This window comes from Oxyura jamaicensis, chromosome 4 (assembly GCF_011077185.1).
Source record: "Oxyura jamaicensis isolate SHBP4307 breed ruddy duck chromosome 4, BPBGC_Ojam_1.0, whole genome shotgun sequence".
Classification (NCBI taxonomy): domain Eukaryota; kingdom Metazoa; phylum Chordata; class Aves; order Anseriformes; family Anatidae; genus Oxyura; species Oxyura jamaicensis.
Genome location: NC_048896.1, coordinates 12,824,356 through 12,838,642, shown reverse-complemented (window position 1 = coordinate 12,838,642; position 14,287 = coordinate 12,824,356). Strand labels below are relative to the sequence as shown.

The 14,287-nt window shown below is 43.5% G+C and overlaps 1 long non-coding RNA gene across 2 annotated transcripts in view; it reads left to right on the top strand.

Annotated features, from left to right (window-relative positions):
- Positions 1-13,717, top strand: part of LOC118166953 — a 47,115-nt gene extending 33,398 nt beyond the window's left edge. The window contains exons 9-14 of one of the 2 annotated variants that reach the window (XR_004750834.1): positions 816-4,136; positions 4,759-4,816; positions 7,044-7,260; positions 7,900-8,094; positions 9,518-9,844; positions 9,980-13,717. This is a non-coding gene — a long non-coding RNA (uncharacterized LOC118166953). Of the gene's footprint in view, positions 1-815; positions 4,817-7,043; positions 7,261-7,899; positions 8,095-9,517; positions 9,884-9,979 lie in introns of those variants that run through there. The other variant, XR_004750835.1, reaches the window with a different exon arrangement.
- The last annotated feature ends 570 nt before the right edge of the window (positions 13,718-14,287 follow it).

The window sequence follows — 14,287 nt, the reverse complement described above, 5'->3', positions numbered from 1 at the left end:
GGCTTTGTAGCCCTAACCTGAAGGAAAAAAAAAAGAGATGCTGAGTTTTTAAATTCTTTTTCACCTATGAGCATTGGGCAGTCTGAGGAGCCTCCATGTCTCTTTGAGCTTGCTACCTGCAGTGCAGGTTTAGCATGACATGGAGTTTTCCTGCCAAATTGTGGGGCCTGAATCTGCTAGGTCTGGGCCCAGCAACTTCCTAGAAATATGCCTGTCCCGATTCTTTTTGCGACACTTAATGCTGAGTAAACTCGGGGCTCCACTGTGACTGGAGCAGTGCAGGAACATATAAGAAACCAAGATTTTCAAAAGTGCCAGTGGGTTTTGAAATCTCAGACTTCAGACATCTCTCCTGAGAACACCTAGTGAGACCCAGTAATGAACCCACTCTGAAGCAACCACTCCTGCAAAAACAGAGCTCTTAGTGTGTCTACCACATTCAGAAGCGCTCTCAAAATATTCTGCCTCCCAGGATTTTCTAAATATTCTCCATTCTTCCCCATCATAACTCACACCTTATTTTTTCCCCTCCGTGTGACTCAGTAGCAGCCACCTCCCTTTTTATTTTTCCTCGTTAAAGGTCAGCCTGAGCTGTGTATCTCAGATGAAAGGACACAGCCCTCAGCCAGCCTTGGGGCCCAGTTTGTGTTGTGGATGTCTCCTGAGGACACTTCTGTTTGCAAGTGTATGCATTGCAACTTCTGAGAAGCCTACAGAGATTGCTATTGTTTAAAATAAGCTCTGCCATACTTATTATTCTGCTAGTAATTTTTTTCTTTCTTTGTTTCTTATATTTTTCTTTATATTTCCTTCAGAGAACCTAGCCACTTTCAGGCTGCAACTTTGAGCCTGCTCTGTGCCAAGCATCAGGAGTGACTTTTTGTCTTCAAAGCTGGAGAGACATTTCCCACCAGTGCAGATGAAGGTGCCTCTTCCCTCCAAGGCCTTAGAAGAGCAGAGGGCAGACAGTGAGCTAAGTTCTGTTCTCACTCCTGAAGGTAAAAAGCTGCTGGTTTTTGTCTATCTGCACATGTTCCTTAAAATCTCATCTTGAGGGATCTGATCTGAAGTACCTGAGTAAATGGTAGATAGGCACCACGGAAAGGAGCTCAAGGGCAGCTGCAGGAAGCCATAGGTGTGAATACAAACGAGGAGAAAAAAGAAGGACAGTCTATCTTAAAGTGTCAGAAGCTCTACAGGACTTCCTATAAAGAAAATACATGCTCACCATCCTCATTTTTTTCTTTGTAGCTCTTGTTTCCACCTTGATTTGGCCAAGTAGAGGTTTATTTCCGAAGTAGCTGTACAGCTATTCCCTTGTTCCTTCCCTCTGCCTGAGTCCTGCTGCCTGTGGACAGTGTGGTTGTTGGCACGTCTGAAATGCTTCGTTCATGCCTCTTCCCGCAAGGAACACTCAGAGCAATATCACTCTGTGGCCATGTGGGTTAAATTTGGAACATCACGACATGTGCCCTTATTTTAGTTTCCAGACAGGCTGTGCAGGTACTATATGTACTTCTGAGATGCAAGCCTATAAAGAGAATGCACCAGAAGCTACTAACCCTTGATCATCTGTAAATAAGGAAAACTATACTGTGCCTTTTTTATTTTTTAGTATATATATTCTTTTGGGGAGAAGTTTATCTATAAATTGAGAGCATATGGGGTGTTTGCCACACTACAGATACACCTAGCAGTTTTGTTGTGATGGAGCATAGATTGTAGCATGACTTCTGAAGAGGCTGCTCTTTAAAGAGGTAAAATACAAAACAACAGGCACATCCATATAACAGATCATCATTTAAGGTAACACATTCTGCCTGACATGTAGAGCTTTGCACATTTTGAATTGTCTCCTGCCAAAATATTCAGGCCTGCAGGGGGAACCCCTGTTGGGAACACAGGACAGATGGATCTGAATCCAGTCATGAAACTCCCCGGGGCCAGCAGTGTGATGTTAATGATCACACCACAGTAAGATGTAAAACATACCTTTGTGCAGCTCAGTGTAAACAGCAACTCCGGTATTATGATGTAAATGAGAAACCAGCAAGGGATGATGTGTGAATGGAAACACAGCAAGGTGCTCTGTGAGGGAGCAGAAAGTACAGTGCAAGGGGAAAATCTGCACATTGCAACTGGAGGTGGAATTAAAATGTGGACGCGCTTCGTTGTAGAGATAAACTTTAAATACTGCCTGGGCTGGTGGATAAGGGAGGGAACTCAGAGTATCTCTATGAGTACCTAATCCCAGCTGAGATTCTGGAAGGGCAAAGGACAGGTTTCAATTAAGTTTAGGTTCCTGCACTTGCCAATTAAGAGCTGGAGGATGGGGCTGGGGCCAAAGGAAAGATAAAAACCATGAATTAGCCTTATCCCAACAAACTGTGGAAGCCCTCCTGCTCAAAGCGGGGCCAACTATGAAGTTAGGCGGTGTTGTTTAGGACTTTGACCAGCTGATTCTCAGGTGTTTCCACGGATGGATCTACCCCTCTGGGAGGCTTGTTCCCAGCTTTGGCCACCTCCATTGGGAAAACGTTTCCTGTAGCATTAAATAAGTCTGAAGTGACTCCGTGGATGACAGGGACGAAAGCTGGAAACTTGTCAACGAGCAAACATTAACGGGGTTTGTGGGGAGGTATCCAAAGGTACAAAACGTGCAGTTGGGTCCTCAGCTTTATTTCAGAAGTCCCTGGTGCCCCTCTGAAGCCCCTGCCCAGTGAGGACAGTGGCAGCTTGCCAGTGAGACAGGGTTTCCATTGGGCCCTTGTAAAACGAGGCCCAGTCAGAAAGTGTGGTGTCACCAATGTAATTTAAAATGTGCTGGGCAGCAGGAGCGGAGCTGTGTCTGCTGCTGGTTTTATTGTAACGGTGATGTTCCTCTTTGTCCCAGAGTTCCCCGTCCTCTTCCTCTCATCTCTCGCAATGAAGTGAAGGGCTTGCTGGGAAGCTGAGCTTGAAGCTAGAGGAGGTCATACTTAACTAACCTCCTGGAGTTCTTTGAAGATATTACTGCCAGGCTAGATAAGGGGAATTCAGCAGTGTGCTTAGAGTTTCAAAGAGCGTTTCACAAAGTTCCACATCAGAGATTAATAGCTAAGGCAAAAGGTAAAGGAAGAGGAGGTAATAGAGGCTGTTGGATCAAAACCAACTCAAGGGCAGGCATGAGACAATAAGCACAGATGAAAAATTTTCAAGCTGGCAGAAGGCTGTTCTTGGGACTGTTTCAGGACCTCTGTAACGCATAATCCAGACAACACAAAGGTGCCCCACCATGCTTATGTCGCTGAGGCAGCCCAGGTTTGGCACCACCAGCAGCAAAGCATCCTAGCTAGCCCCCCTTCTGCCTGCCCAGCCTGATCGGCCAGGAGCCCTTTTGCGCCTGCCTTGGGTGGGAGCAGTTTTTGGCACAAATCTGCAGTCACTGGTGCCCCTGGGGCCATGCCGTGCCATCAGGCTTCAGAGAAGCCAGTGTATATGTTCTTTAGTCTTTGAAAATAGTGAGCCTGCCCCTCAGCAGCATGGTGCAGCTGTGAAGTTACTCTGGCTTTGCAAAGGGAAGAATTTAGTCTGAGGTCTCTCCAAGACCAGGCACAACATGGGCAGATTCGCCAGTGCCAAGATCTCCCTGGTGACTCTGCCAACAACTGGCAAGACGGAGTGCAGTGCAGACAAATGTAAAGTAATTAATCTGCAGGCAGGGAATCAGACAGGGGAATAAGTGATAAGCAGAGCAAGCATTCAGCAGAGGGAATGAGAGGGATTTGTTGGTTTGGGGGGGGGTAAGTTTCTTTTGGAAAAATCATTGAAAGTGTCTGCCTAGATCACAGCTGTAGTAAAAGGGCAAGCAGGTGACACGGCTGCGTTAGTAGAGGGACAGGATATAAAACAAAAGAGGCAATATGCCTGTTACTGTAAAAGGCATCAGATCTCACCTGAGTATTGTCAGCAGTGTTGGCCACTGCCACGGTGTGCTGCAGCGTAAGGCAACAAAGAGCAGCCCTGCAGAATCTGTGTGTGAACAAAGGCGAGAGCACCGGGTTTGTCCTCAGCAGGTTCCTGCCCACCCCGTCCATTCATCATCTGAAGAGGAAATCTGAGGAGCACAAAGACTATCCCTCTAAGCTCTAACAAAGGTTAGGAATTTTGAAGTCGGCTGTATTTTTCTCCAGAGTATTTCTCTGTCTGGGTCTTTTTCTTGCTCTCTTCCCTCCACCTCTCCTTTCTCTTTTCATTTTCCCCTTTTCATTCCCTCTCTCTCTCCCGCTGCCAGTCTGGGTTTCTTTGTCTTTCCCTAACATATTGCTTCTCCTCCACTCCTGCCCAGGAAACGAGATGATTTAGTCACCTTGCTTCTTCAGACTCTTGAAGGAGCCCAGGCTCCGATGTGGGGATTGGTACTTGAAGTTTTACATGCTGTGCGGGAGGGTTTTTTGCCCATAGATTTGGATGAAAAGAAATCTAAGTTGTTGCTGCGGAAAAGGAGAAACTCAACAATCAAACTGAAGGCAGGACGTGCAATATTACACAAAATGACCATCAAAACCCTTAGATGTGGCTTTCCTTCCACACTCAGAAGAGTTCACAATAGTACAGCTGCTTCTAATCATACAAATTCCGCACCAGAAGTCTTCCTTTGTTTTCACTGGTGTAAATTCAGAGCAAGTTCAGCAAGTTGCTCTGAATTTACCCAGCTATGGAGGACAGCTGATTTCATTTGAGCTGTACAAGAGACAATCTTATTTTTGCTTTCCCTAGGATTACAGTAAGCTTGTCAATCAATGCCCAGAGGCAGTCTACACAACACATGTGCCAGGTAAGAAATGCACTTGACAAACTGTCATAATACCCATTTCTTCTGCTCCTCTCTTTTAACCAGCCCTGACCACTGGAGGAATGCTGAGCATTTCAGGTTTGTATGGACCTTAAGCTGTTAGTTATATGTCACAATCAAGACAGCAGCTTAAATGACAGCAATTAATATTTCACTAAAATGAAATATTTCCTTTTCATTAATTGATACAACAACCACCAGGCTGATGCACAAAAGGATAAAATAGCTGTCTCCCAAGAAAAAGAAAACTTGTTCTTTTTATTCTTGCCATTTAAATCCCCTGGAGCAGAATTGGCTATTGCTATAAAATCTGTGGAATTATCCCTGCTATTTCAATTTGCCAAGCCAGCCTTTTATCCCTTTAAATACAGGTTTTTAGAGTAACTTGCCAAAATAATCTCTTGGCACCGCTGAGGTTAGTGTCCATGTTGTGCTGCTCATGTAACTTCCCTGCTCACAGAACCATTCGTCCTGGGTAAGATTTTGACTGGGGACTTGCACTTTTAACTCTTTTTGCTGCCTTTGAAAATCTTGCCTTTCTATCTTGTGGGAAATGGTCATACCATAAAGTACCATGACAATGCTCGGTGTGCGGAGTGTAAAGAACTGTTTAAATAGAAATTGGAGCTAGAAATAAAGGTGTGTAAGTAAAACCCAAGAGATAGGATGTACCTTTCAAATTTTCAGGGCAAAGAGGGTCATTTGGTCCTTTTGTTGGATGTAACTGGGCAAGGGAAAGAAGTGCTGAGTCTCATATGATCTCAATTATGCGCTGAGGGTGCCAGCAACTTTCAGGCTACGTGTGGATTCTTGACTGAGGCTCAATGTGTGAACTTTGTCACTAGAGGAGTATGTCACACACAGAGCTGGGACATGAGCCATCATTCACAATTCAAACAAACCCCAAGCCCTTCAGAGATTGAAAAGAAATGTTCAGTTAACCATAAAAACTGTGGCATGATTCTTCATACCCTAGTGCCCTTTGGGAACAGAAATACTTCAAGCTCCAAAACACGGCCCTTCTTGTGAGGCTTTCTGACTGGACTGGGAGCATCAATATTCAGTCCATTGTACAAAATCCTGCTCTTTCGCAAATCTCAGCAGTTTTTTTCTGGACCAGGAGCAACACAATTCTAGGCTAAAGATGCAAATCTACAGCCTTCCTCCAAAGCATACCCCTTGATTTCTGGGGTGTGTTGGCAGAGGGTGACTTTGGACGTGGCAGTGTCTGGAGGTCCGTGCATTGCCAGGAGCTTGGTGTGGAGCTGACAGTGGAGCGAAGGGGCAAGTGCCAGCCATGGGATGCTCTGGTTGGTACCAGCTGCATCAAGTGTCTGTTCCCCTGTGAGTCTGAACAAGAAGATCCAAGTGAAGGAGATAATTTGGCCTTTGGATTGTGTCTTGGCTGTAGGGCTGTGAGACTACCTGTCTGGGTAAAGCCACTAGGTGGGTCAACCTTGGAGCATTAGAGATTGTGCAGCCACCCCCATCCTCCACTTAGACACCTGTACTTACTTTAGTTTGGCCTCACAATGGGGATGTTGTCGTGAGGAGCAATTTCTGCTGTTTTTCAGGAGGGAAGTGTGCTTTGTGTTGTCTCTGGAAGTGCAGGTAGACTGGTTAGGCTCGCTGTGCGTTCCTACCTGAGCTGCATCTGGAAGGAAGGGGGCTCAGAGCAGTGTCCGTGTGCTCCTCTGAGACTGCAACCTCAGCAAGAAGCATGAACAACTGGGGAGGATCTTCTGGCCAGGTGTGTGCTGGCAAATTACTGCTCTCATGATCAGCAATAAGGGTTTTGCTGCTGCTTAGAAATACACCGAAGGTTCAGATCAGGATGGAAATCAGTTCTGCATATGCTTATTCACATTGTGTCTTCTTTTCTATGCATGAGGGCTCTTCATACCGTGCTCAGGCAGAAAAAGTCTGCTGTGGAAATCCATCATATCCTAGCAGTTAAGTCAAATTACTGGGAACTTGCTTACTTACCTAAAAGAACAAATGTGAACATATGGAGATTACTTTTTTTTTTTTTTTTTCCCTTAACCTTAGGAAGTACCGGCAAAGATTTTCATGTTTGTAAATTGTCATTTTCTTAGAGCAAAGCCGTATGGAAAAGTTAAGTTTTTTATTTTTTATTTTTATTTTTTGTCTTTTTTTTCCCTAATGAAAGAAATGGTGGAAACTATTACAGCTTTCATCTTCTTTGTAGCTTGAAAATCAGAAGTAACAGCAGAGGAGGAAAGTGAGCACCAAAGATCAGGAATGAGTCACAGGAAAAACAACTTGGCTCCATCAGAGATTTCTTTGGCTTCCTGAGGTATTCACCTGTCCGTCCAGGCAAGAGTCATTTCTTCATTGGCTCTGGTGTCTGACAGCTCAACCAACTGCTCTTGGAAGTGACCACCATGAGAATGATGTCTTTGCTTGTGAGGAACGCATCTGGGCAACTGCTTATTATGTTCCTCTTTCCTACTTGCTCTAACTCTTGGCTCCTTTTGACATGGAAGGGGAGAGGTTGGCATTTCAGTGTATGAAATGCCAGCTGGGATCAAATCAATGGACAGCTATTGATTTCATCTTGTGCCTCAAAGAGCTGGGATTTTTCAGAGGAGGCAGCAAGGAGGGGAGCAGGGTGCTGCACCCACAGCTGCTCCACTGCCCTCTTCTTGGGGTGGTATGGATGCAGCCTGTCAATCCTGCTCTGCAGCAGCTGCATTTTGTCAAATTAAGGCCTGTGCAGTGATTAGTGATGCTAAAGTCATGCCAAGATCTTCTTATGGACTCTAATTCCTGAAGTATCAGAGGGCAGAGCAGGGCAATTCCTAGTAAGGCAACTCTAGCAAAATATAAATGGAAGGATGTGAACCTGATAATGCAAATTAGTTTGCTTTCCTTTTTATACAACAGGTGCTGTTTGACCTAGGGGAAAAAATAATATAGAAATTGAGAGCAGTCTAAGGGGAAAAATAAAGACATCTAAAAATAAAACACAAATAGCAGCTGCCTGAATTATATTTCTTTTAGATCAGCACTGACAGCTCTCTCTTTTTCCCCAGTTGAGCCAGGAATCCTATGGAAGCGGCTGGTAAAGATGCGCTCTTTCTTGAGGGGTACGAGCAGAGGCGATACCACTTTGTGTCAGTGTGCACCCTGCAGTCCTGGTCTCTGGAGCAGTGCAACGAGGTGTGCTCAGCACCACTGTGGGCACGCGGAGGGGATTGGGGTCAGATGGTCTCACCACTGATCGCAGTGTTCTGCAGGTAAGAACCCCACTGGAAAGGGGCAGAATAAAGAAATAGAATTAGAAGAAATAGAAGAAATAAGCCCAAAATGTTGTTGTTTCCATAGTCAGAGGGGGTAAGCTTTGTGAGAGGCATTGAGGTGCTTATTTACACCAGGTGAGGAGCTCCACTTGCTGCGTAACGGTGATGGGTTGTATACTTTTGATATCAATGCAAGCAAGTTTCTCACTCTGTAACTCTGATCAGAGGGAAAAATACTGCTTAGAAAAAAGGATACTTCTGTCCTTTTTTCCTCATTTTCCAGTCCAGCTGCTAGTGATTTTGGACTGTCAAGCTTGGGCTGTTCAGCCAAGACCGTGTGCCTAGGTCTGATTTTCAGCAAGTGGTAAACACCTCCTCCTTCAAAACAAGATGCCTTCAACAGGGGCTTGAGTTGCATGCAAAAATTAAGGCATTCCTTCATTGTTTGTGACCAGCGAGGCTGGAACTGGCGTAATATGACTGTGAAAAAAACTGGATGTGCTTTCCTTTGTGTGAGATGGGCTCTGCCTTCGGCTGCTCGGTGCTCTGCGACTCCGTGGTGCTTGCAGTGGCCTGTCGGCAGTGCGCTGGAGAGCAAATAACACGTTTTTATTTTTATACAAATGTGCATAACTTCATCCATTTCTTGTGGCTGCTCTGACAGGAAAAGGAAATTTATGACGCACATCACCCATTTATTTGGCACAGGCAGTGTTTATTGCTGAGGGAGGCATTCTCATGGAATTGATTGCACAATTTCCTCTTGGTGTACTGTTTTCAAGTAATATCCCAAGACCTCTGTGTGCTAAGATACAGGGACACTTTTTTAAGGCCTGCAGAATACTGCAGCAGAGGAAAAAAATAAATACACACAGTAGAAAATATAACTAAAAATGTAATTTTGATTACACTGTAAATCTGGAACTTTCTGCACTCTGCTGGGAGTCCCTGTGGAAAAAACCATTCCCAAATGGGTTAAATTTCTGGGTTTCTCCACGGAACTAAGAACACCTTTGGGATTATTGCTGCTCCATTTTCACATGTATAGAAGGTGTTGTTGGTCTGGTCTTGGTTCTGGTTCATACCTCGGACATGCCAGGATTATGCCAAGAGGTGTTGAAGCTATTAATGTCACAAAATGAAGGAAGAGAAGGGCTGGTGCCTTGATTCAAAGGACTGTGTGGCAGTGTGTATCTTATACACTGCAAATGCCACAAACCACAGAAAGAGGGGGGGAGGCAGAGAGGGAACATCTCTCCTGGAAGAGTTTAATTTTTAATTTTCTTGTATATATATGTATATATATACACATATATATAATATTATATGTTTTATACATTTATTTTATTTTCTCATACATATATATTTATTTTTTTATTTATTATTTTAATCTGCCCATGCACAATCATTTGTACCAAAGATTAGGAATGATAACTGTCTCATTTGCACGTGGAAAGGCACGGAGGTGGATACTGCACACAGATAAGTAGCTGGTGATGGTGGTGGTTACAAGTGATCATGGACTGAAGACTGCTGCCAGAAAATTTAGAGCTCTTTTTGGAAAAGGTGTCTTGAAGCACGGGGATGGAAGAACAATGGTGTGTACCAGCAGTTAAGAACAACCGCTTCTGCTCCTTTGCACTCTGTACAAAACGGCAGCAGCAGCCCCGCAGCATGTCTACATGCCGAAGGTCCATGCCTGCTCCTGAGAGTTACCTGATGAATAACTCCATTTTCCAGCTGCCTGGTGAATGGCTCTCCACCTACATCGCTCTTCTTTATTCTCCAAGGCAGGTCTGGCAGTCAGCGCAGCCTTAATTTTATCATTTCACTTCTCTGGTGACTCTGTCGGTTGCTGCTAATTTCCTGATTTTTCTTTCAGGCTCCAGAAGAAAGTGATCTCCTCCTAAGCATCCGTTCCTCACCTTTCTGCATGGCAGTTACCTGTGGGCTGACTCCTGATGTTCCTCCTCAGGGCCAAAGGGAAGGACCAGCCCACGCAGCGTGGCACCTATCCTGCAGCTTGGGGTGGCGGCTGGGCAGCAGAGTGCTCCGCAGATTTGTTAGCACGGAGGTAGCTGGCTCCCTGGTAATGTTTTGTACATGCTGACCTCTGAACCAGAAACAAGACTCAAACCTCAGAGGAGGCTGGTGATTAATCAAATCAGGGATCAACTGTGACTCAACCTTCAGATCACCAGCTGGGGTTGTGTCCATGGATGATTAAAAGAGGGAAATATATTTAGCTATTTACAGCTGTATCTCCCTCTGACTGAGGACAAGGAGCCACGGATAAACATATTTATGTTTGTTAGATGTGCAAATTGTGGTTTCTTTGAAGACCTCACAGTTTATCATAAAGCCTCAGAAAGCACATGGCTGTTTATTGACGCTAGAGGACTTCCTGAGACTATGCTGTGGAAGTCACTGCTCAGAGTATTTGACATGGGCTAGCATGTCCACGAGGGGAATAAAGCCCAGGCGTAGCCATCTGCACATGAAAGACTAAAGGTGGCTTTAAGCAGTTCTCTGTAGGAGATAATTTTCTCTCTCCAATTAGGTTACACTTTCTAGGTGTTGCACTTTCGAAGCCTACTGTGCTTCCAAGCCCAGCTCTCCTGCTAGTCAGGGGCGAACAGAACATATAAACTTCATGTTGCTAATATATTTCACAGTGCTGAGAGATATTAGCAAACTCCAAATAGCTGTCAGGACCTCGAGGTATTCTGGAACATCCTTTGATGCTACAAAGTAATGCATTTTCCATATTATTCCTTTGAACACATTATATATGCAAAGTCTAGCACTTCTTATAGGAGAGGTGGAATTATCATACAATACGATTTTTTTTCTCTAGTCCTTTCATGGCTCATAACATATAAAATTTCTTCTTAAAATCCAGACTAGAAACTCAAACTTAATTTATACAGTATTGAAAACATTACAGGGCATAAATCAGTTCAATTTTTAAAGTTCCTGTATGATATTTTCAGAGCAGCCAAATTCCTTCATTCGCCTGGACTCCTTCCAAAATTCTGCCAGCGCTCATGGAAACCTAAATAACTTTGGAGAAAAAGCAGGTTTTCTGTGGAGGCTCAGATTACCCTGTCACCCTTCCTCTACTGCAGACAGGCCTCTGATAAACATGGAGAGCAGGGACAGGGAAATTACTTCATTACTTCGTGTCCTTTTCAATTACAAACATGAGGAGCCTGATCCTCCTGCCAGCTCACGCCCCAGACCCCTGCAAATTTGTGGCTTTCAAAAGCCAACGGTTGCATTTCCTTGCCAGCAGGGATAAGCAATAGCAAGTGAGCAGGGGAGCTGCCTTGAATCTTATTTATGATGGTTGGTTAGAAAGTTCTGAAACTCGGCTCTATTTATTTAAAGCATGAATCCAGCTGAAATGTGAGTCTGTGAACTAGAGAAGTGATCGAAACAGGGCTGCACCTCTTTTTTTTTTTTTTTCTTTTTTCTTTTTCCTGAGAATTAATCACTCGGTGGTGGTGGTGTTACTGTAATCTTCCTGTGATTGCTTAACCTGGAAGCTGTACTTCCAGCTATCTTCATAATATTCTCCTGCTGGCATCTTCAGATTGAGTATTTATACCGTTCATCGGTTTTCAAAGAACATTAGGTTAATGCATTGTCTTTCTACTGGCTTAGCTTTGTGTTTTGCTTTATGCCTAAAGAAACAAGTGCATTTTCTTTGATGTCATTTTTTGATTATTGATGAACTAATATTCAAATATATAAAAAAATATGTTTAAGATCTTATTCTGAAACCTCCTTACTCCTACCAAAAAAAACAAAAACAAACAAACAAACAAAAATCTGAAACAAACAAGACACACACACAGCACATACAAAACAAACAAACAAACAAAGCCACAAACCAATGGTTTCAGAGGATTGTGTTAGAGCAGAAAAAATATGGCAGGAGCAAATCTGATTTTCTACTCTGAGTGTAAATCTTTGAGGCTCGGCTTCGGCCCAGTGCTTTAGGTCTGTGTTAAAAGTCACTGAAACCAAAGCTGGTGTTTGAGTTAAGATTCTGCAGTGTGGGCACAGGTACCTGCTACCTCGGGCTGGTCGGGTGTTGGTCTGTGACCTGATCACCTCTGCGATGCTGATGGGGATGTTGGCACTGGCTGGGCAGTGAGCACCTCCTCCAGCAACACAGAGCTGCAGGAGGCTGCAGAAAGTCCTTTCCAGCCACGCTTGGCTGCGAGGCAGAGGCCAAGGCAGTGCAGAGAGGGGAGGGAGAAGAGGGCAGCGAAAAAGGTGGGGGGTTCTTTAGCATTTCGCAATTCAGGTTTTGCTTTGATAAGAATCCAAAAATTCAGGCATTCTTGTGAAATGAATCTGCTGTGGGTGTGGGTAGAGCAAAGAGCTGAACACATGGGAAGCCAGAGGCCATCCAGAAGTTCTCACTACATTTTTTTCCAGGTTTTACTTATTTCTGACTTACACATTGTTTGAACACTTCTGTTTAAGTCAGTGGGAATTTTTCTAAGTGGAATTAAAGTGTGGTCTGGGGGACTTGGTAGTTAGGTGGTGCACAGCATCTTTTTTACGCTCTCAAGGCTTCATCCTCTGGCTGGAACTCTCCTGAATTCAGACACAAGGGTGTGTGCGGGTATGTGCATGTGTGCTTGCTTCTTGCTACTCTCTGCTACCTCTTGGGCCATAAATATTGCATGAACCACAACGGAGGCATGTCTAGTGCTGGTATCAGCCCAAAAGTGGAAGTACATAAAACAAAAAAATATTGAGGAAAAGTTCACCAGACTTAGAAACTCCCAGCTGGCCAGGTCTGGTCTTTGGGAGCTGGCTGGAATGGATGATCTATACCTGAAATAATTTCTTATACTCACTGACTCCCCAAGACATGATGCCAAAATTCTTTTTTTTTTTTTTTTTTTCTTCATAATGGTAAGGACATAATGATGCGGATTTTTTTTAGTTAATGGAAAATTTGGATGTATTGTAAGGATTTTTTTCCCTTTAAGAAGGCAAGCTGCTGATGGGCCCCCATTCTGTTTGCTGATGTATGGTAACGAAAGGCGTATCACCCCAAGAATGCTTATTGCTGTGACGAATCACAAAAATGGAGAAAGACTCAGTGCCTGCTAAATTTAGCTTGTGCAAATCCAGTACATCCAAAGCCCGTGGAGTGAAATACTGTTTGGAGTAAAATATGATTGAAACGTTTCTGGGTATATAACTCCACTGGCTAGTTTACCACCTGGACTTAGTTTTCATATTGTAGGAGATGAATTAAATTTTTATTATTTTTAAATTATATCCACATCCCCCCCCCAGTATCAGCTCTCTTGTCTTCCCACTGAAGCAAGCACTGTTAAGCTGCTATAACTTTAAGAGCATGAAAGCAAATGTTGTAAAGAGGTCACTGTAAAGGTCACGCAGCAGGTTTGATGTGTCAGTGGATAAATGATGGGATCACATCTGGAACAGTTTGGTGAATAAATAAAATGTGAAAGCTCATATATCACTGCCCACCTTCCAATCTGTAAGGGAAAGAGAAAATAAATTCTCTAATAACCTTGTAAAGCACATAAAAGATATTGAATAAACTCTTGAAATTTTGTGACTAAAACTGTCCATATTAAATAATGATTTTAAGAGTGGCAAAAAGCTTGAAATACAGCATGAGTCTTCCTTGTAAAATGTTGTTTTATTTTATGGTTTATTTATTAGACTATACTTGGATAGCTTTGAAAAATATAATTTTAAGTTTAACTATGTGTTATTGAAACACTCTTCCTTTAGATATGTCCCCCAGAGGTATTTTATATTTACACTTAGGGAAAAGAATTTTCAATTTTTATTACACGGTGCTGTATTATTGCTTATACTGCCACTATATTCTGCCTTCCACAAGTAACATTAAGATATGCATATTTTACTGCCATTACCTTCAAAAGGCCTTAGAAAACCCATAGGTCTAAAACGATCTCTCTAAGTTGGTCATTACTGACTATTGAATTAAGATACAACAGGCTGTACATTGTTTTACTGGGCCATTAATAATAAGCTCCCGCGAATTGTGAGACAGCAAGCTAGAAACTGAGTGATTTCAGTCACCCAAGAACTGCGCAGTATTAATAAAAGGCTTGTAGAAAGCCATTCTGGAGTGGGAATGCCTTTGGTGTCTGACGAGGGACGA